At 48.0% G+C, this 23,542-nt stretch overlaps 1 pseudogene; it reads left to right on the top strand.

The window, feature by feature from the left end:
• The first annotated feature begins 372 nt into the window (after nt 1-372).
• On the top strand, nt 373-1,341 carry LOC143774736 (olfactory receptor 1G1-like; annotated as a pseudogene).
• The last annotated feature ends 22,201 nt before the right edge of the window (nt 1,342-23,542 follow it).

Genomic DNA, 23,542 nt, shown 5'->3' with positions numbered 1-23,542 from the left:
ACCTTTTACAATTTCGCTCCTGGAATCTCCTTTCCTCCACATGTAACGAGTGCCCCCTGGACCTCAGTATGGTCTTTGTAAGGAATATATCATGTTCCGCCCTTTGTATTGACCACACATGTATTTATTCATATAAATGAGATCTCCTCTGAGATGTATTGATCAAGCTTCATTTTTCTATCCTATGATCATAAGAGAGGCCTTTTATCCATGTAATAAACTAATAGTCGCCTTTGATTCAACGTTAGCCTTTCAACATCCTATTTAGAATGTAGAGCCCAAAACTGGATCTAATATTTTATGTTTGTAAAATTTAATTAAATATTGATAGAATGTGGACAATTTATTAAAATATATGTATTTTTGTTTTACATGTAGGAGAGTAATCTGACATCTATCACAGAATTCTTCCTCCAAGGATTTCAAGTCAGTCATAGTGTAAGACTTTCAATGTTCTGTCTTTTCTTTGTGGTTTTCATTGGGACAATATGTGGGAACCTCCTGATCATCACCCTGGTGTCCACCAGCAGGAACCTCCACACTCCAATGTACTTCTTCATCTCACAGCTGTCCGTCAGTGACATAATATTGACCACAGATATTGTCCCTAAGATGCTCTACATTCTCCTGAATAATGGGGGACCCATTACTTTTATTAATTGCGTCATTCAGCTTTATTTCTTCTGTGTTATAGAAACCTTAGAATGTCTTCTTCTCACAGTGATGTCCTATGACAGATATGTGGCCATCTGTAATCCCCTTTATTACACTTCTATCATGACAAGTGGATATTGTGTGACATTGACCATCATCTGTTGGTTGTTTGGATATTTATTCACTTTTATTTACAACATAGCTGCAGCAAATCTAAACTTCTGTGGTCCCAACATCATTGACCATGTGTATTGTGACATTCTCCCTTTACTAGAACTTTCCTGCTCTGAAACATTCTTTGTTCGCTTAGAGATTTATTTAATAGGTTTTCCAATTGTCGTAGTTCCAACCACAATCATTGTAATATCTTATACTTATATAGTTTCAGCAGTTCTAAGGATCCCATCCAGTACCGGCAGACGGAAAGCCTTCTCCACCTGTAGCTCCCACCTCACTGTTGTCTCCATATTCTACTGGACCATGTTCAGTGTTTATGCTGTACCAACAAAGAGGCAAACAGCCACCATGAATAAAGTCCTATCTCTGCTATATACTGTATTTACTCCTTTGGTCAACCCCATTATATACAGTCTGAGAAATGCTGATATTAGGAAAGCCGTACAAGAAGTTTGTAACAAGTGGATGATCTGGCGATTGTCAATACTGTTATATACATTGCACCTGTAGATTATGTCGTCAGCTTAAGTCAGATCACTTTCTAAAATTTTAAAAATCTGAACCCCTTCTTGTCAAATGGCGTACATGAATGTGACACGTAGGGTGCATCTGGACCCATTCCATGCAGAGCAGGTGATGGCTGTGCTATGCAGCCAGTACATGCTTCAAACTTCTTTAACAAGGCAGTTTTAACCTCTTGACCTCCTCTTCCAGTGGATGTACTACTTAGTAACCTTTTCAGGTGCAGGTATATAGATGATGTTCTGGGTCCTCTCCAACAAGAGTGGGTGATGGCTTCTGCTTATAAAAATAGTAATTAAAAATAGTTCTGATTGCATTTTTTATTCATTTCAATGCCACGGTCAATGTCTGACAGTGGCATGTAGAAAGCATGAGTTACACATTTATTACAAGCTTTCCATATCAGTATACAGAGTAAGGATAGCAACTAGTGATGAGCGAATATACTCTTTACTCTAGATTTCTCGAGCACGCTCTGGGGTCCTCCGAGTATTTTTTAGTGCTCGGAGATTTAGTTTTTCTTGCCGCAGCTAAATGATCTGTTAGCCAGCATAAGTACATGTGGGAGTTGCCTGGTTGCTAGAGGATCTCCACATGTAATCAAGCTGTCTAACAGATGTAAATCATTTAGCTTCAGCAAGAAAAACTAAATCTCCAAGAACAAAAAAAAACTCGGAGGACCCTGAGCATGCTCAAGAAATCTCGAGTAACAAGTATATTCGCTCATCACTAATAGCAACAAAATGTATTATGAAGACTACAGGAAATGACAAATTATTTTGCACAAATGTTTCAATTCTGACCAGTGTATCCCAGTGATTCTGATATTCAAATTAGTGGTAAATCTAGGTTTATATAATTTGCATTTATTTATGAAAATTTGTAAAATGTAATTATTTTTTATGCCGTTAAAACAGATAGTCATATCAATAAAAATTATTAATAAATAACAAATTCCACATGTCTACTTTACCTCCGCATCATTTTTTAAACTTTGTTTTCTAGAAATATAGGAGGGGTTAAAAGTTTGTTTTAACCAAATAACAAAACCGGCCTATTTTGACAGCACTTCCATAGTTACTAGTATAAAAAAAGAAAGGAAGCAAAAAGCAGCTTTGGATAAAAAAGGGTACTTTATTAAATTCAGACAAAAAACAGTTTTTTATAAAAAATACATAAAACCGGAGGGGAGTGACAAAGAGGCCCCCCAACTAAGGTCAGCAGTAAGAAATGATACAATGGTACAGTCACTTGCATTATGGGAGACATCAACCTATAATGTAATATGTTCCCATATGGGATATCCCTTAATGTTGAAGAAAGCACTCCAATAAAGTGTGCAGTGCTGAGAAAGGTTGCATCTACATGTAACAGTGTTTTGGAGGTCCATGTTCATACTATGAGGTAGAAAAAAGTTGGATTCACTATCAGGTTGTAAAGATAGGACCATAAATAGAAGGCAAAAATATGTCAGAGTAAGTGTGGTCAAAAGGCCATGTTGGGAAGGGTGGTAGTCACATGTGCCAACAGAATAGACCATACAGAAGGGAAAGATTTCCTAAGCATACAGAAAAAAATCGAAGGGAGTCATGTGAGTCATGCTGCACCAAACAGCCCAAACACAGAGATACATGGGTAAAAGACACATGGTCCATTAGTATAAAGAGTAGCTATCAGATTCTCATCTGTAACAATCTTATTGAGGTGGGGAACGGGTTCCCCAACATGAATTTCGAGCCAGCTTCTTCAGGGGGAAATGATAAAAGTTTAGCAGCATTTTTTCATTTGTCAGTAGTGTTGAGCATTCCGATACCGCAAGTATCGGGTATCGGCCGATACTTAGCGGTATCGGAATTCCGATACCGAGATCCGATACTTGCCGCGTATCGGATACCGGAATCGGAAGTTCCCAGGATTCAAACTGGACAAATTTGTACGAAATCAGCCAATGAGAATGATTCCAAGTGTGGGCACATCCTGTTTAGCATGGAGGGCATGAAACTACTGGCAAGGCTGTGATTGGCTGCTGAAATGATGTCATGATGCAGTTTAAAAGTCGCTGGCACCATTTTGCGCTCACTCTGCTGTGAATTCAGTTAGTGACAGGACGCTGTTTGCTGACTGAGGGCCAGTTTTGAGATAGCGATTTGCTTAATTGTTCTTTTCCAAGGCTAATTTAGCAACCGCTGTGTTCACCTGCTAATCACATTGCTTTTGCCTTGTAGCACTGTTTTCACAGCGATCTGCAAGATCTCTGTGTGTGTGTGTGTGAGTGCAGCCCACTCTCTAGTCTGAGTGCAGCCATAGGCCATCCATAGCTGGTTGTATTCAGTTCAGGGAGGGTGGTTCATTGCCTCATACTGTTCTTTTTTTTTTTTGTTTGTTTTTTTTTTGAAGTAGTGCAGGCTGCTGCACATTTTTTCAAATAATTCCTATTAGTGACTTTCCACCCGTCTCCAGCTAACTTGTGGAAAAACACTACATAGGATAACGTAGAGGAGGGTTTTTGGGCTTTGCAGCGCCGTTTACGGCTGTCTGCACGGTCTCCGTGTGACTGCAGCTCGCCCTGTAGTCTATGAGCAGCCATAGCCTGGTTGTCTCCAGCTCAGGGTTCTTCACTGCGTCATACCGTAAAATCAATTTTCCTTTTGTTTTAAGTAGTGCAGGCTGCTGCACATTTTTTCAAAAAATTCCTATTAGTGTCTTTCCACCCGTCTCCAGCTAACTTGTGGAAAAACACTACATAGGATAACGTAGAGGAGGGTTTTTGGGCCTTGCAGCGCCGTTTACGGTTGTCTGCACGGTCTCCGTGTGACTGCAGCTCGCCCTGTAGTCTGTGAGCAGCCATAGCCTGGTTGTCTCCAGCTCAGGGTTCTTCACTGCGTCATACCGTAAAATCAATTTTCCTTTTGTTTTAAGTAGTGCAGGCTGCTGCACATTTTTTCAAATAATTCATATTAGTGTCTTTACACCCGTCTCCAGCTATCTTGTGGAAAAACACTACATAGGATAACGTAGAGGAGGGTTTTTGGGCCTTGCAGCGCTGTTTACAGCTGTCTGCACGGTCTCCGTGTGACTGCAGCTCTCTCTGTTGTCAGTTCAGCCCCAAAAAAATAAATAAATAATAAAGTTCACCAAACACACCAGTGACACCACTTTACATTTGTGTAGGCCACATTAGCTCATATTAAAGTCTAGTCCACACTTTAGAAAATTAGTGTTTCTTATACCTGTTAGGAGCTCTTCAGGAATAAGCACACAAAGCCGTTAGTACTTTTCTGCTTATCTTTATCAGTCAACCAAGATGAAGAAGGCAGTGAGTAAGGCACGTGGGCGTGGGCGCGGAGCAGGGAGAGGACGTGGGGATTCTGTGCCTGCTGCGGGCACCGGTTACTCATCAGCACCCACTTTCACCAGGGAACAGTCGTTCATGCGCAGCTTTGTCACAGATCACCGTACACCGCTGCTGCGTGAAGACCAAATTGAATCCGTTGTCGGATGGATGGCAGCTAATGCATCGACTTCAATTAGTGCCACATCCTCTCAGACACAGAGCACTGGAGAGCAGCCATCTGTCTCTTCACCACCTGCCAAATTGCCCAGGCAGACAGAGATCCCAGGACAGGAGCTGTCTCTACTTCTGTTCTCTGAATCATCTCTTGGCTTGGAAACAGGGGGCCAGCCAAGCAGCATTGGAGAAATGGAAGAAGAGGCAGGGTGCAGTGATGCCCAACCGCTTTTTCTCTCTTCCTCTGAAGAGGCGGGTGGGCCAGTGCCTCTGGTCACCACATCGCAGGCCGCATCCACTGATGACACTCAGGTGCCACTTTCTGGTGCGTGCTCTGCTGCTGAGACTACCCAAGAGGAGCAGTTGGGGGCAGAGGGTAGTGTAGATGATGAAGTCCTTGACCCATCTTGGCGTGAGGGACAGGAAGGTGGTGGGAGCAGCTCTGAGGAAGAGATTCCCCATACGGCCCAAAGAGGGAGAGGGAGGGGGAAGACTGCGGATCCTGCAGCCTCCGCTTTGGCACCCGTTAGGAGCATGTCTCTTCCAAAAGCCAAAAAGGGCGCTCCCAAGACTTGCAGTGCCTGGTCCTTTTTTGACACAGTTGCAGATGACATTTGCTATGTCAAATGCAAGGTGTGTCATCACAAAGTCAAAAGAGGTTGAAATGTCAGCAACCTCAATACCTCCAACATGTGGAAACATGCGCGCACCAGGCAGGCGGCGGAGTTAGAAAAATACACTGAAGAGCTAGGCCAACCAACAGCGGCAGCTACCACCTCTTCAGCTCGTGTTGCCTCTTCCTCCAGCTCACACGCAGCTGGTTCGGCTTCCTCCCAGGATCGCCGTGGAAGAACCTCTGGCCCTGTTGTCCAGAGACCCGCTGTAATTCCACCCGCAGCACCACTTTCCCAGTCATCCACACAGTCCCAGCCCAGTCTACAGCCATCAGTTGTACAGGCATGGGAGAAAAGGCGGCCTTTCTCGTCCAACCACCCACGAGCACAGGCTCTGACTGCAGGCATTGCCAAACTTCTGTCACTGGAAATGCTGTCATTCAGGCTGGTGGAGACTGACAGCTTCCGTGACTTGATGTCATTGGCAGTCCCCCAGTACAATGTGCCCAGCCGCTTTTACTTCAGCAGGCAAGCCGTCCCTGCCCTGCACAAGCATGTGGAGGGACACATAAAACACGCGCTACTGAATGCCGTCAGTAGCAAGGTCCACCTCACCACTGATGCGTGGACCAGTCAACATGGACAGGGGCGATACCTTTCCCTCACTGCCCATTGGGTTAATGTCGTTGAGCCGGGTACAGATCGTGCGAGTGGCGCAGGACGTGTCCTGCCCACTCCAAGGATTGCAGGAATCCATTCTGTACGCATTGACTCCTCCTCTTACACCAGTTCCTCAGAATCATCGCTGCAGGAGCCGTCACAGTCCACCTCCACATGGACCCGTGATGACCGTTTACCTGTTACGACCGACATGAGCACAGCCGTGGCCAAACGTCAACAGGCCGTCTTGAAATTAATTTTTGGGGGGAATCAAAGCCACACAGCGCAGGAGCTCTGGAATGCCATCAAGCAGGAGAGCGATGTGTGGTTTGTGCCAGCGAATCTCCAACCAGGCATGGTAGTGTGTGATAATGGCCGAAATCTGGTGGCAGCTCTGGGCCTCGGCAACCTCACTCACATCCCATGTCTGGCACATGTGCTCAATTTGGTCGTGCAGAGTTTTTTGAGGGACTATCCGGATCTTGATGCACTGCTGCACAAGGTCCGCCTAGAGTGTGCTCACTTGCGGCGTTCCAGCACGGCAAAAGCGCGCATTGCGGCTCTGCAGCGCCGACACCACCTACCGGAACATCGCATCATATGTGACCTACCTACCAGGTGGAATTCCACGTTACATATGTTGGAGTGGTTGTGTGAGCAGCAGCAAGCTGTAATGGAGTACCAGCTGCATCAGGCGCAAAGAAGCCGCACTCCGCGCCGTACAGACTTCACAACCACAGAGTGGGCCACTATGAATGACGTCTGCCAGGTTTTGCGTCCCTTTGATTATTCCACGCGGATGGCGAGTGCAGATGATGCACTAGTCAGCTTGACTGTCCCCCTTATCTGCCTGCTTGAAAAATCATTGCAAGCGCTAAGGGATGATGTTGTGGAAGAGGTGGAGGATGAGGATTCATCATTTCCATCATCTTCTGGACAGTCAGCGCCACGTGGTTCCTCACAAACGCGTAGGCAGGGGACAGTTTGTGAGGAGGATGAGGAGGAGTCAATGGAGGAGGAAGACATCCGTCCAGAGGAGGGAGTTACACAATTGTCCAGTACTCAGTGTGTACAGCAAGGGTGGGGTGATGACGAGTGGGCAGAGATTACGCCTCCAGCAGGGGACAGCGTTTCTTGGGCAGTTGGCAGTCTGCAGCACATGGTGGATTACATGCTGCAGTGCCTGAGAAACGACCGCCGCATCGCCCACATTCTCAACATGTCTGATTATTGGGTGTTCACCCTCCTCGATCCTCGCTACCGGGACAACGTAGAAAGCCTCATCACACCGTTGAACTGGGAGCGAAAAATGCGGGAGTACCAAGACACACTGGTGAATTCCATCATCTTCTCCATTCCAAGTGAGAGAAGTGCTGCTAGTGCATTACAAAGCAGCTCAGTGCGTCCAGGCAGTGGTGGAGGCTCTGCACAAAGAGGGAGCAGAAGCAGTGCCTCTGCCCAAGGCAAGACCAGTATGGCCCAACTGTGGCACAGTTTTCTGTGCCCGCCACAAAAGTCTACACCATCACAGACGGCTCCAGTCAGCAGGAGGCAACGGTTCCGTCAGATGGTGACAGACTACATGTCTTGCCCTCTTGCTGTACTCCCAGACGGCTCTTCCCCTTTCAAGTTTTGGGTCTCAAAGCTGGATACATGGCCAGAGCTAAGCCAGTATGCATTGGAGGTGCTGGCTTGCCCTGCGGCTAGTGTATTATCGGAACGCGTCTTTAGTGCTGCAGGTGGTGTACTAACTGACCGTCGCATGCGACTATCCTCCGATAACGTTGACCGGCTTACTTTCCTGAAAATGAACAAGGCCTGGATCTCGAAGGAATTTGCCACTCCTCTTCCTGATTAAATAATTAGGTGACTGTCTACGTTATCCAGGTCTCCTGTTGTGTTCATCTTTCTACCACCTGAACTTAAATTCCTGGGCTCCAACACCGCCAGTTGAGGCTCAGAAGTGCCGTCTGCACAGTCAAAACATACAACCCAGTGTTATTGGGTTTCATTAACGTCAGCTGATCCCCAGCTGTGTAGCCGGCAATGTGTCCTGCGACCGCCACGCTGACACAACAACTGAAATGTAAGGGAACCTGCCCCCCCCCAAGGCATTTGTTACTGAAAGAGCCACCTTGTGCAGCAGTAATGCTGCACAAGGAAAAGGTAGCTATTTTCATTATGCTCCTTGCACACGCAGAACTTAACACTTATAAAATGTGTCCACTGATACCGTAAAACCGTCCCGGAGGTGGGACTTTCCTTCGTAATATGACGCAGCACAGCTGTCATTCCTACCCCCTCGGCGCCATGCCCCGGCTCCTCAGCGTTGTTTGATTCCGTCCCGGAGCCTGCGCTGTTATGTTATCCCTTGGCCAGGCACACTTAGCGCTGCCCATCTTCTGACATCATTTGGTGTCAGGCTGGCTGCGCCTGTGCGGCCGCGCTGGCCGAGAGCCCGCCTCGCATTGTCTTCTGATTTAATCCCACTGGGGGCCTGAGATCCATGGACATGCGCAGTGCATATCTGAACCTCCGCCTCTCACTCATCTCCCTACGCCTTCTTCAGACTGTGCGCCGTCAGCTGATCCCTAATAGCATGCCATGGCCGTGACGCCGCACAGTCTGAAGAAGCCGTAGGGAGGGGAGTGAGAGGTGAGGATATGCACTGCGCATGGCCACGGATCCCAGGCCCGCGGTGGGATTACATTAGACGACACTGTGAGGCGGGCTCTCGGCCAGCGCGGCCGCACAGGCGCAGCCAGCCTGACACCAAATGATGTCAGAAGATGGGCAGCGCTAAGTGTGCCTGGCCAAGGGATAACATAACAGCGCAGGCTCCAGGACGGAATCAAACAACGCTGAGGAGCCGGGGCACGGCGCCAAGGGGGTAGGAATGACAGCTGTGCTGCGTCATATTACGAAGGAAAGTCCCACCTCCGGGACGGTCTCACGGTTTCAGGGGACACATTTTATAAGTGTTTAGTTCTGTGTTTGCAAGGAGCATAATGAAAAGAGCCACCTTTTCCTTTGGCATCTTTTGTGCTGCACAAGCTGGCTCTTTCAGCTACAAACGCCTTGGGGGGGGTTAAAGGTTCCCTTTCGACTTTCTCCAATCATGCTTCGGCCTACATTGTGTTCCTCTGCTTCTCCTGCTGTCCCTGGGCTCCAACACCGCTAGTTGTTGTCTGGTAGTGCTGTACGCACAGTCAACAGTCGCTCCTCTGTTATTGGGGTTCAGTAACGTCAGCTGTTCCCCTGCTGTGTGTGTGGCAATCCCTCCTATCTCCTCCACCTCCTCCTCCTCCTCCTGTCCTCGGGCTCCAACACCGCTAGTTGCTGTCCAGAAATGCTGTACGCACAGTCAACAGTCACTCCTCTGTTATTGGGGTTCAGTAACGTCAGCTGTTCCCCAGCTGTGTGTGTGGCAATCCCTCCTATCTCCTCTACCTCCTCCTGTCCCTGGGCTCCAACACCGCTAGTTGCTGTCCAGAAGTGCTGTACGCACAGTCAACAGTCCCTCCTCTGTTATTGGGGTTCAGTAACGTCAGCTGTTCCCCTGCTGTGTGTGTGGCAATCCCTCCTATCTCCTCCACCTCCTCCTCCTCCTCCTGTCCCTGGGCTCCAACACCGCTAGTTGTTGCCTGGTAGTGCTGTACGCACAGTCCCAACAGTCCCTCCTCTGTTATTGGGGTTCAGTAACGTCAGCTGTTCCCCTGCTGTGTGTGTGGCAATCCCTCCTATCTCCTCCACCTCCTCCTCCTCCTCCTGTCCCTGGGCTCCAACACCGCTAGTTGTTGCCTGGTAGTGCTGTACGCACAGTCCCAACAGTCCCTCCTCTGTTATTGGGGTTCAGTAACGTCAGCTGTTCCCCTGCTGTGTGTGTGGCAATCCCTCCTATCTCCTCCACCTCCTCCTCCTCCTCCTGTCCCTGGGCTCCAACACCGCTAGTTGCTGTCCAGAAGTGCTGTACGCACAGTCAACAGTCCCTCCTCTGTTATTGGGGTTCAGTAACGTCAGCTGTTCCCCTGCTGTGTGTGTGGCAATCCCTCCTATCTCCTCCACCTCCTCCTCCTCCTCCTGTCCCTGGGCTACAACACCGCTAGTTGCTGTCCAGAAGTGCTGTCCGCACAGAGCCAAACACCTCGCCAATGTGTTAGTGGGGTTCAGCACCGCCAGCTGTTCCCCTGCTGTGTATACGGCAACGTGTACTGCGACCGCCACGCAGGCACAACAAGTTAAATTTAAGGGAACCTGTCCCCCCCCCCCAGGCGTTTGTTACTGAACGAGCCACCTTGTGCAGCAGTAATGATGCAAAGGGAAAAAGTGCCTCTTTTCGTGGTGCTCCTTGCACATGCTGAACCTAACACTTATGAAATGTGTCCCCTCCTACCGTGATACCGTCCGGTTGGTGGAACTTTCCTTTGTGATGTGACGCAGCACAGCCGTCATTTTTACCCCCTTGGCGCCGTGCGCCGCCTCCTCAGCGTTGTTTGAATCAGTCCCGGAGCCTGCGCTGTTAGGTTAGCCCTTGGCCATGCACACATTTTGCGCTGCCCGTCTTCTGACATCATTTGGTGTCAGGCTGGCTGAGCCTGTGCGGCCGCGCTGGATGAGCTCCCGCTTCGTAGTGTCTTCTGATTTAATCCCACTGGGGGCCTGAGATCCATGGACATGCGCAGTGCATATCTGAACCTCCACCTCTCACTCATCTCCCTACGGCTTCTTCAGACTGTGCGGTGTCAGCTGATCCCTAATAGCATGCCACGGCCGTGACACCGCACAGTCTGAAGAAGCCGTAGGGAGGGGAGTGAGAGGTGAGGATATGCACTGCGCATGGCCACGGATCCCAGGCCCGCGGTGGGATTACATTAGACGACACTGTGAGGCGGGATCTCGGCCAGCGCAGCCGCACAGGCGCAGCCAGTCTGACACCAAATGATGTCAGAAGACGGGCAGCGCAAAATGTGTGCATGGCCAAGGGCTAACCTAACAGCGCAGGCTCCGGGACTGATTCAAACAACGCTGAGGAGGCGGCGCACGGCGCCAAGGGGGTAAGAATGACGGCTGTGCTGCGTCACATCACAAAGGAAAGTTCCACCAACCGGACGGTATCACGGTAGGAGGGGACACTTTTCATAAGTGTTAGATTCAGCATGTGCAAGGACCATAATTAAAAGAGCTAAGTTTACCTTTTCCAGCATTAGTGCTGTACACGATGGCTCTTTCAGCTACAAACGCCTGGGGGGGGGTTAAAGGTTCCCTTTCAACTTGCTCCAGTGCAGGCTTCGGCCTACACTCTGGTCCCCCTGCTCCTCCTCCTGCTGACCCTGGGCTCTAACACCGCCAGTTGGGGCCCAGATGTGCTAGCTGCACAGAGAAAAACACCAGCCAATGTGTCAGTGGGGTTCAGCACCGCCAGCTGTTCCCCTGCTGTGTAGCCGGCAACGTGTCCTGCGACCGCCACGCAGACACAAGAACTGAAATTGAAGGGAACCTGTCCCCCCTCCCCCAGGTGTTTCTACGTTTTACAGCCACCTTGTACGACAGTAATGCTGCATGTGTGCAAGGTGGCTCAGAAACTTATTCTCCTTGCCCATGTTGAACTGAACACGTCTAAAATGAGTCCTCTGCGACCATTAAAACGTCCCTCAGGTGTGATTTTCCTTTGTATTGACACGCAACAAGCTCCTTGGTAGCGCTGCCCGTCTTTTGGCATCATTGTTTGGCTGCCTGCGCCTCTGCGGCCGCCTTGCCCCATACAATGCCCCTCGGTGTCTTATTTACTTGGACTGCGAGGGTGTGATTGATGGGCATGAACGGTGCATTTCTTCGCCTGTCCCTCATCTCCTTCCACCTTCTTCGGACTGTGCGGCTTCATGGCCATGGCATGCGATAAGGGATCAGCTGACGCCGCATAGTCTGAAGCGGGTGTAAGAACCCAAGCGAGAGGCGAACATATGTACTGCGCCAGGCCATGAATCCCAGCCCCGCAGTGTTTTAACAATGTTAAGACACTGCGGGGCTGGGATTCATGGTCATCGCAAACCGCAACGGCCGACATTACATGATGTCAGAGGACGGGCAGCGCTAACAGCGCAAGGCCAAGAGATAACACGACAGCGCAGACTCCTGTGCAACAAATAACGATGCTCAGGAGGCCGCGCAAAGCACCAAGGTGGCATTTTTGTCAGCTGTGCTGCGTCTCATTACGAAGGGAACTCACGCCTCCAAAACAGTTTGACTGTGTAAGGGCCTAAATGTTATACGTGTTCCTTTCAGCGTGTGCAAGGAGCAAAATTAAAAGAGCAACCTTTGACTTGTGCAGCATTACTGCTGCATAAGCTGTGGCTCTTCTAGTTTGTAACCCCTGAGGGGGGGTTAAAGGTTTCTTTTAAAATCGGTTCTATTAGGCTTCGGCCTACACTCTGCTCCACCTGCAGAGCCCGGGCTCCAACACCGCTAGTTGCTGTCCGGAAGTGCTGGCTGCACAGAGCCAAACACCTCGCCAATGTGTCAGTGGGGTTCAGCACCGCCAGCTGTTCCCCTGCTGTGTAGCCGGCAACGTGTCCTGCGACTGCCACGCAGACACAACAGACCCAAAGCTGCCGCCAGTGCAGGCTTCGGCCTACACTCCGCTCCCCCTGCTCCTCCTCCTGCTCCTCCTCCTGCTGACCCTGGGATCTAACACCGCCAGTTGGGGCCCAGATGTGCTAGCTGCACAGAGAAAAACACCAGCCAATGTGTCATTGGGGTCCAGCACCGCCAGCTGTTCCCCTGCTGTGTAGCCGGCAACGTGTCCTGCGACAGCCACGCAGACACAAGAACTGAAATTGAAGGGAACCTGTCCCCCCTCCCCCAGGTGTTTCTATGTTTTACAGCCACCTTGTACAGCAGTAATGCTGCATGTGTGCAAGGTGGCTCAGAAACTTATTCTCCTTGCCCATGGGGAACTGAACACGTCTAACATGTGTCCTCTGTGACCATTTAACCGTCCCGGAGGTGTGACTTTCCTTTGTAATGACACGCTGCAACCCCCTTGGTAGCGCTGCCCGTCTTCTGGCATCATTGTTTGGCTGGCTGCGCCTCTGCTGCTGCCCTGACCCACACAACGCCCCTCGGTGTCTTATTTATTTGGACTGCGAGGGTGTGATTGATGGGCATGAGCAGTGCCTATGTTCGCCTGTCCCTCATCTCCTTCCGCCTTCTTCAGACTGTGCAGCTTCATGGCCGTGGCATGCGATAAGGGATCAGCTGACGCCGCACAGTCTGAAGTGGGTGTAAGGACCCGAGTGTGAGAGGCGAACATATGTACTGCGCCAGGCCATGAATCCCAGCCCCACAGTGTTTTAACTATGTAAAGACACTGCGGGGCTGGGATTCATGGTCATCGCAAAGCGCAACGGCCGACATTAAATGATGTCAGAAGATGGGCAGCGCTAACAGCGCAAGGCCAAGGGATAAAACGACAGCGCAGACTCCTGTACAGCAAATAACAACGCTCAGGAGGCTGCGCTCAGCACCAAGGTGGGATTCTTGACATCTGTGCTGCGTCCCATTACGAAGGGAACTCTCGCCTCCAACACAGTTTGACTGTATAAAGGGCTAAATGTTATACGTGTTTCATTCAGCGTGTGCAAGGAGAAAAATTAAAAGAGCAACCATTGACTTGTGCAGCACTACTGCTGCATAAGCTGTGGCTCTTCTAGTTTGTAACACCTGAGGGGGGGTTAAAGGTTACCTTTGAAATTGGTTCAATTAGGCTTCGGCCTACACTCCGCTCCCTCTCCTCCTCCTGCTGACCCTGGGCTCTAACACCGCCAGTTGGGGCCCAGATGTGCTAGCTGCACAGAGAAAAACACCTCGCCAATGTGTCAGTGGGGTTCAGCACCACCAGCTGTTCCCCTGCTGTGTAGCCGGCAACGTGTCCTGCGACAGCCACGCAGACACAACAGACCCAAAGCTGCCGCCAGTGCAGGCTTCGGCCTACACTCCCCTCCCCCTCCTCCTCCTGCTGACCCTGGGCTCTAACACCGCCAGTTGGGGCCCAGATGTGCTAGCTGCACAGAGAAAAACACCAGCCAATGTGTCAGTAGGGTCCAGTACCGCCAGCTGTTCCCCTGCTGTCTAGCCGGCAACGTGTCCTGCGACAGCCACACAGACACAAGAACTGAAATTGAAGGGAACCTGTCCCCCCTCCCCCAGGTGTTTCTATGTTTTACAGCCACCTTGTACAGCAGTAATGCTGCATGTGTGCAAGGTGGCTCAGAAACTTATTCTCCTTGCCCATGTGGAACTGAACACGTCTAAAATGAGTCCTCTGAGACCATTAAAACGTCCCTCAGGTGTGATTTTCCTTTGTATTGACACGCAACAAGCTCCTTGGTAGCGCTGCCCGTCTTCTGGCATCATTGTTTGGCTGGCTGCGCCTCTGCGGCCGCCTTGCCCCACACAACGCCCCTCGGTGTCTTATTTATTTTGACTGCGAGGGCGTGATTGACGGGCATGAACGGTGCATTTCTTCGCCTATCCCTCATCTCCTTCTGCCTTCTTCGGACTGTGCGGCTTCATGGCCGTGGCATGCGATAAGGGATTAGCTGACGCCGCATAGTCTGAAGCAGGTGTAAGAACCCAAGCGAGAGGCGAACATATGTACTGCGCCAGGCCATGAATCCCAGCCCCACAGTGTTTTAACAATGTTAAGACACTGCGGGGCTGGGATTCATGGGCATCGCGAACCGCACCGGCCAACATCAAATGTTGTCAGAGGACGGGCAGCGCTAACAGCGCAAGGCCAAGGGATAACATGACAGCGCAGACTCCTGTGCAACAAATAATGATGCTCAGGAGGCCGCGCAAAGCACCAAGGTGGCATTTGTGTCAGCTGTGCTGCGTCTCATTACGAAGGGAACTCTCGCCTCCAACACAGTTTGACTGTATAAAGGGCTAAATGTTATACGTGTTTCATTCAGCGTGTGCAAGGAGAAAAATTAAAAGAGCAACCTTTGACTTGTGCAGCACTACTGCTGCATAAGCTGTGGCTCTTCTAGTTTGTAACACCTGAGGGGGGGTTAAAGGTTACCTTTGAAATTGGTTCAATTAGGCTTCGGCCTACACTCCGCTCCCTCTCCTCCTCCTGCTGACCCTGGGCTCTAACACTGCCAGTTGGGGCCCAGATGTGCTAGCTGCACAGAGAAAAACACCTCGCCAATGTGTCAGTGGGGTTCAGCACCGCCAGCTGTTCCCCTGCTGTGTAGCCGGCAAGGTGTCCTGCGACAGCCACGCAGACACAACAGACCCAAAGCTGCCGCCAGTGCAGGCTTCGGCCTACACTCCCCTCCCCCTCCTCCTCCTGCTGACCCTGGGCTCTAACACCGCCAGTTGGGGCCCAGATGTGCTAGCTGCACAGAGAAAAACACCAGCCAATGTGTCAGTGGGGTCCAGCACCGCCAGCTGTTCCCCTGCTGTGTAGCCGGCAACGTGTCCTGCGACAGCCACGCAGACACAACAGACCCAAAGCTGCCACCAGTGCTGGCTTCGGCCTACACTCCCCTCCCTCTCCTCCTTCTGCTGACCCTGGGCTCTAACACCGCCAGTTGGGGCTCTAGGAAGACAAGCTTGAATAGGTCCCCATCCTGGTTCCAGTACCGTCAGCTGGTTCCGGGCAGAGCCTTTGGCTTAGGTGCCTCCCTCTGGGTATCCGAGTTCCACCAACGTCAGGTGGTCCTTGGTAGTGCTTTCAGGCACGGGTACCTCCTGCTTAGTAACCGGGTTCCAGTAACGTCAGCTGGTCCTCGGTAGTTCCATTGGCTCTTGGACCTTCGGCTACTCATCCGGGTTCCAGTACCGTCAGCTGGTTCTCGGCAGTGTCTTTTGCTCTTGTACCTTCTGCTCCCCATCCTGGTTCCAGTACCGTCAGCTGGTTCCAGGCAGAGCCTTTGGCTTAGGTGCCTCCCTCTGGGTATCCGAGTTCCACCAACGTCAGGTGGTCCTTGGTAGTGCTTTCAGGCACGGGTACCTCCTGCTTAGTAACCGGGTTCCAGTAACGTCAGCTGGTCCACGGTAGTTCCATTGGCTCTTGGACCTTCGGGTAGCCATCCGAGTTCCAGTTCCATCAGCTGTTTCTCGGCATTTTCTCAGCCTTCTTGTACCTTCTGCTACATTTCCAAGTTCAAGACCCTAAAGACGATGACCCGGAAGACCACCCCTAAGATGATGACGACACCAGAGACGACAACCACCGAGATGACGACGACCCTGGAGACGATGACCCTGAAGACCACCCCGATGACGACGACCCCGGAGACGACGACCCTGGAGACGACGACGACCTGGAAGACCGAGAAGCAGAAGAACAAGAGGCTGCAGAACAAAGAGCAGAAGAACATTAAGCATAAGACTAAATATCAGAGCAAAAGATATTATCTAAATTATAAGCAGAAGAAGACTAAGCAGTGTATGGGGGTGAGTCCGTTCCTCCTCGTGGTGCCCCTGGATAAAGCCTGATGCTGCAGGCCAAACTGAACACGGACAAATGTGACTCTTTTGTGACAGGCAGAACGGAAGGTGTAATCTTTAAACTTTTATAGATAACAACTACGGGAATGCCTGTCACAAATAAGAATATGATGAAGAAGTTGAATATGAAGAAGATAATAGTTAAATAAAAAGAATATGAACAATGTAACAAAAAAAAAATAGGTAGAAGATGAAGAAGAAGATGAATAAGGTGAAGAAGTTGATGTCAAAGAAGCTGATGATGAGGATAATGAAGAAGAAAGTGTGGGAGAAGTAAAAAAGAAGGTGAAGGGCGTGGAAGTAGTGAAACATCAATATCTGACAAAATAAGTAAAAAATTAACATATTCAAAATCTTTCTAACGCCGAACGTCATAAAAAAAAAAAAATCTTGCTATTCTATTTGATTGGGCTAAACCTCTGTGCCTTTAATGTCTCCGCCACCTCCCCCAATACATCCTACATTATTCTTAGTTGTTTTCCTTCATGTAGAATTAACCTACAAGGAAAGAAAGGGTTTATTTTAATTCCGATATTTTCGTCCCATTGACTTGCATTGGGATCGGGTATCGGTATCGGATTAGATCCGATACTTTGACGGTATCGGCCGATACTTTCCGATACCGATACTTTCCGATATCGGAAGGTATCGCTCAACACTATTTGTCAGCAAAATTTTAAAAACCTATTTTATTAGGGACCTTTTCACATTTGAACTGATTTTTGGTGACTTATAGGTTAAAAAGCACCCAAAAGTGATCCCATTTTAAAAACTAAACAGTCACAATTTCATAACTGACTGTGGCCTAGGGATGCGGCGCATGACATGTGTAATTGCTCAATGTCTGACCCTGTTGATAACCTAGGGTCTGTTGTGACAATTCTTTTGGACTATCCCTTCTGCTTTTGACACTCTCTGACTTCAGGTATCTGACACCTGACTTTTCCTCTGACTATCTGGTTGTTGTACTCCCTGGATTTGACAAACACTCTTGTTAATTTACCCCATGTTGTTACATGACCAAATCTTACCTCCTGTACTATGAACCCTAGTGGTATCTGACCTCAGATTTCCTGACTATCCTGCCTTACAGTTTGTCCTTGAATAGTGACTCAGCATCGCATAATCCATTCATAGTATTCAAAACCACATTTAGGAACTTTGTAAACCCTTAAAGGAATTCAAACAAAGTGGAACAAAATGAAAAATGTGTTATTTTCCGCAAAAATAAAGCGTTGTCTTCAAATTTTTAATTTTCACAAGGTTAGAGTGAGAAAATGGACCTTAAAATTTGTTGTGCAAATTCTTCCGAGCTCATTGATACCTTATAAGTGGCATAAAACTTTTCAAGCAAAATTTTGGCTGGAAGATATGACCATTGCAATGCCACATTTGCTGAGCCTCAGAGGTCCCAGAACAGTAAAAAGAAACCCACAGTTGAAACCGTTTTAGAAGCTACATCGCTTAAGGAAAACAGCAAGGTGTGTATCAATCATCTTCTTCAACCCATATGTACTTCACAAAATTTTATAACATCGGGACGTGAAAATGAAAATGTATTTATTTTTTCAAAAAAAGTGGTGTTTTAGCTCCAAATGTTTCATTTTTACAAAGGGCCCAAGTGTAACAGGAGACAATGGACAATACAAGTTGTTGTTCAATCTCACGAGTACGCTGACACTCCATACGTGGTCAGAAACTAGTGTTTGGACTCGTGGCAGGACTCAGAAGGAAAGGAGCACTATTTGAATTTTGAAGCCCAAGCAGGCATAGTCGATAGATGCCAAGTCTCATTTGTAGAGTTCCAGAGGTACTAAAACTACGAAACCCCCACAATTAACCCTATATTGGTAATTACACCCCTCAAGAAATGTATGAAGAGGTGTGGTAAGCACCTTAAACACATGGATGCCACTGCCATATCACAGACCAGAGGAGTGTTCAATGTTACTCCTCTGCCACATTGCAGGGAATTTTCCATAGGGAGTTTTGTCTGAATCACTTATCTCAGAGATTTACTTGGAAACTCCGGTGTAAGCACTCAGCGCAGAGCACAGGATAAGATTGTGCAAAGACTTACTGCGATCTTTGGGAGGCAGAATGAACAAATCAACAGCAGAAGAATTGCTTTTATTTATTTTATTCTGCCATTCACCATCCAATTTAAATTATAAGGCAGCTTTATTCTTGGGTTGGGTAGATTACAGCAATGAAAGATTTATATCTTTAGATTTTACAACAGTCACTCACTAAATATGGTTTTTTGAAAAATAAAGTTTATTTGCATGCCCATTTCTTGAAGTCAATAGCTTTTTTTTCTATATTTCTGCCAACAAATTCATGTGAGGGCTTATTTTTTGTGGGACACCTTGACGTTTTTATTGGTACCATTTTCCCCACGTAACATTATTTGATTGCTCTTTTTTCCACTTTTTGGGAGGCAGAATTAATACAAACAGCAATTCAGAAATAATTATTCTTTTTTTTTTTAATGCAGTTCCCTATTTGGTAAAAGTGATAAGTCAGCGTTATTCTTCAGGTCCGTGCAATTTCCACATTTATATTTTTTTTAAAGTTTTGCTGCTTTAAGACAATAAAAATAATTTTGTAGGAAAAAATAGTTTTTGCATCGCTGTATTCTGAGAGCTAAAGCTCTTTTTATTTCTCCACTGACTGAGCTGTATATGGACTTCTTATTTGCAGGACGAGATGGTGTTTTCAAGTATACAAATCCTATTTACATATGACTTTTGGATCATTGTTTATTCCACTTTTTTGTCAGCTTTATGTTGAAAAAACATAGTTTTCGCTAAAATTTTTATTTTTTTTATGGTGTTTGTCATTTTGAACAGCTTAGTCATATTGAACTGCTGTTATTTTGAATACTCCTGTATGATGCACGGCACATGAAGTGTTAGGCCAGGGTCACACTAGAGAGTTTTACGGACCTATGAGAGGCGCAAAAACTACGCATTGCACACGGACCAATGATTTCTATGGGGCAGCTCCTATCTGCCGTATATTTCTCAGCTGTATTTTACGGCCGTAAAAAATCACAGCATTCTGCATTTGTCAGCGTATTGCGCAAAAAATCCACCAATGAAAGTCTATGGGGGTGATAAAAACACGGATTACACATGGACCAACAGTGTCACTTGCGAGAAATATGCAGCGGTGTTTTATAGAAAAGCTGGTAATTCAGTGTTGTGTACAGTAAAATCACACTGACAGGTTAGAATAGAATAGATAAAATAAATGTCTACACATAGTATAGGGATATATATATATATATATATATATATATATATATATATATATATATATATATATGTCAGTGAGACACACACACACACACATATATATATATATATATATATATATATATATATATATACACAGAACAGACCAAAGGTTTGGACACCCTTCTCATTTAAAGATTTTTCTGTATTTTCATGACTATGAAAATTGTAAATTCACACTGATGTCATATTTTCAGTTGTTTCACACTTTTTTGTTAAGTATATAATTCCACATGTGTTAATTCATAGTTTTGATGCCTTCAGTGTGAATTTACAATTTTCATACTCATGAAAATACAGAAAAATCTTTAAATGAGAAGGTGTGTCCAAACTTTTGGTCTGTACTGTATATATTTATATTTCATACAGCGCTAGATAGCAGAAAAGCCGGTGATTCAATTACCGGCTTTTGCTATCTCCTTCCCAAACCGACAGGATATGAGACATGGTTTACATACAGTAAACATCTCATATCCCTTTTTTTTGCATATTCCTCACTGCTAATGTTAGTAGAGTGTGTGCAAAATTTGGGGGCTCTAGCTGTTAAAATAAAGGGTTATATCACGGAAAAAACTGCCATGGGCTCCCACGCAATTTTCTCCGCCAGAGTGGGAAAGCCAGTGACTGAGGGCAGATATTAATAGCCTAGAGAGGGACCATGGATATTGCCCCCCCGGCTAAAAACATCTGCCCCCAGCCACCCCTGAAAAGGCACATCTGTAAGATGAGCCTATTCTGGCACTTGGCCACTTTTTTCCCACTCCCGTGTAGCAGTGGGATATGGGGTAATAAAGGGTTAATGTCACCTTGCTAATGTAAGGTGACATTAAGCAAGGTTAATAATAGAGAGATGTCAATAAGACACCTATCCATTATTAATCCAATAGTAGTAAATGGTTAATAAAACACACACACATTAGGAAAAAAGTATTTGATTGAAATAAAGACACAGGGTGTTGTAATAGTTATTATACTCTTAATCCAAATGAAAATCCTCATTCTGTAAAAAAGGAAAAATAAAAAAACAACAATATCCCATATCTTTCCGCTGTTACAGTCATGTCCCACGATGTAAATCCATCTGAAGGGGTTAAATAATTTTACAAGCAGGAGCCTGCTAATGCAGCCGCCCCTGCCTGTAAAAACTGGGGAATGAATGGGAAGCAGGGGAACGTAGCTACCTAGACATGTGGTGCTGCGCCCCCTGCTGGCATAAACTCATATGAACTCTAGCGTGAGAAAATATTCTGAAAAATTCCCACGCTAGAGTTCATAAGAGATTATGCCAGCAGGGGGCGCAGCACCGCTAGTCTAGGTAGCTACGTTCCCCTGCTTCCCATTCATTCCCCAGTTTTTACAGGCAGGGGCTGCTGCATTAGCCCATGCCAGTATTTCCGTGATTTAACGCTTTATTTTAACAGCTAGAGCCCCCAAATTTTGCACATACACTCTACTAACATTAGTAGTGAACAATATGCAAAAAAAAATGGGAAATGAAATGATTTACTGTTTGTAAACATGTCTCATATCATGTCAGGTTTGGGAAGGAGATGGCTTGCACTGTATGAAATATATATATATATATATATATATATATATATATATATATATATATATATGTGTGTCTCACTGACATATATCTATATATATAAGAGGCATCGTGATTACTCGCTAATCCCACCCCCTGCACAGTAGCTCCACCCCCACACATCACCACACATAATCCTGCCCCCCATCCCATTATTACACACAATCCCGCCCCCCCACCACATTACCACACACAATCCCACCTTCCCACCATATTACCACACACAATCCCGCCCCCCACCACATTACCACACATAATACCGCCCCCACCCCATTACCACACATAATCCCGCCCCCCCCACCACATTACCACACACAATCCCTCCCCATCACATTACCACACATAATCCTGCCCCCCACCACATCACCACACACAATCCCGCCCCCCACCATATTACCACACACAATCCCACCCCCCACCACATTAACACACACAATCCTGCCCCCCACCACATTACCACACACAATCCCGCCCCCCCACCACATTACCACACATAATCTCGCCCCCCACCACATTACCACACATAATCTCGCCCCCACCACATTACCACACATAATCCCACCCCCTACCACATTACCACACATAATCCCGCCCCCCACCACATTATCACACACAATCCCGCCCCCCACCACATCACCACACACAATCCCACCCCCCACCACATTACCACACATAATCCTGCCTCCCACCACATCACCACACATAATCCTGCCCCCCCACCACATTACCACACATAATCCGGCCCCCCCACCACATTACCACACATAATCCCGCCCCCACCACATTACCACACATAATCACGCCCCTCACCACATTACCACACACAATCCCACCCCCCCACATTACCACACACAATCCCACCCCCACCACATTACCACACACAATCCTGCCCCCCACCACATTACCACACACAATCCCGCCACCCCACCACATTACCACACATAATCCCACCCCCACCACATTACCACACATATTCTCGCCCCCCACCACATTACCACACATAATCTCGCCCCCCCCACATTACCACACATAATCCCGCCCCCTACCACATCACCACACATAATCCCGCCCACCACCACATTACCACACACAATCCCGCCCCCCACCACATCACCACACACAATCCCGCCCCCCACCACATTACCACACATAATCCTGCCTCCCACCACATCACCACACATAATCCTGCCCCCCACCACATTACCACACATAATCCCGCCCCCCACCACATTACCACACATAATACCGCCCCCACCCCATTACCACACATAATCCCGCCCCCCCACCACATTACCACACACAATCCCTCCCCATCACATTACCACACATAATCCTGCCCCCCCACCACATCACCACACACAATCCCGCCCCCCACCACATTACCACACACAATCCCACCCCCCACCACATTACCACACACAATCCTGCCCCCCACCACATTACCACACACAATCCCGCCCCCCCACCACATTACCACACATAATCTCGCCCCCCACCACATTACCACACATAATCCCACCCCCACCACATTACCACACATATTCTCGCCCCCCACCACATTACCACACATAATCCCGCCCCTACTACATCACCACACATAATCCCACCCCCCACCACATTACCACACACAATTCCGCCCCCCACCACATCACCACACACAATCCCGCCCCCCACCACATTACCACACATAATCCTGCCTCCCACCACATCACCACACATAATCCTGCCCCCCCACCACATTACCACACATAATCCGGCCCCCCCACCACATTACCACACATAATCCCGCCCCCCACCACATTACCACACGTAATCACGCCCCCCACCACATTACCACACACAATCCCACCCCCCCACATTACCACACACAATCCCGCCCCCCACCACATTACCACACACAATCCTGCCCCCCACCACATTACCACACACAATCCCGCCCCCCCCACCACATTACCACACATAATCCCACCCCCACCACATTACCACACATATTCTCGCCCCC

Source organism: Ranitomeya variabilis, chromosome 5 (genome assembly GCF_051348905.1).
Source record: "Ranitomeya variabilis isolate aRanVar5 chromosome 5, aRanVar5.hap1, whole genome shotgun sequence".
Taxonomy (NCBI): domain Eukaryota; kingdom Metazoa; phylum Chordata; class Amphibia; order Anura; family Dendrobatidae; genus Ranitomeya; species Ranitomeya variabilis.
The sequence above is the reverse complement of the archived record's forward strand: the minus strand, read 5'-3'. Positions and strand labels throughout refer to the sequence as shown.